The following is a 753-nucleotide window of genomic DNA, read 5'->3' on the forward strand; positions in this document are numbered from 1 at the left end:
ATATATATATGTATATGTATATATATATATTGTATGTTTGTATGTATGTTTGTATGTATAGACATACACGCTCCAATAAGATATATTCATTGGAAACAGTGTGAGGCGACGGTTGTTGTCATTAGGTCTAACTCACCGTACAGCAAACACCATCTTGAGTGATATCCAGACAAGAGTGCAGAGGCAAGCCAGTGAATATGGTTAAAAAAGACGATGTGCAATGGCTAGAAGAATATTCAGTAAACTCTAGTAACCACTTGATCTAGCGAGTCAGGTTTCATCCTAGAGAAGCGGGACAGGAGCGCAATAATGCTGTCGAGTCAAATGATCCGAAACAGCGCGCATTTTCTCCTTGATAATCTCAATGACATGATAGTGTCCAGTAAGCGAAGGCATCAACTGGTAGCACTTGCATCTGTAAGTTACTGGCAAATAATATACGCGTGTGTGTGTGTGTGTGTGTGTGTGTGTGTGTGTGTGTGTCTGTCTGTCTGCCTGTCTGTCTGTGTGCGCGCGTACGTACGTATATATGTTATATTCTTTTAGACAGAAGGTTACAAAAGCGCCAGAATAACTTTTGTGACTGTCCATCGACTAAAAACACTACATGTATATAAATAAATGCGTGTGTGTGTGTGTGTGTGTGTGTGTGTGTGTGTGTGTGTGTGTGTGTGTGTAGATAGTTTACTGTTCCGTTGTAGGTTAGATCAACAAAAAGGACCCTATCAGTAACAGATAAATATTAGTCGCTCC

The sequence above is a fragment of the Octopus bimaculoides genome, chromosome 3, assembly GCF_001194135.2.
Source record: "Octopus bimaculoides isolate UCB-OBI-ISO-001 chromosome 3, ASM119413v2, whole genome shotgun sequence".
Classification (NCBI taxonomy): domain Eukaryota; kingdom Metazoa; phylum Mollusca; class Cephalopoda; order Octopoda; family Octopodidae; genus Octopus; species Octopus bimaculoides.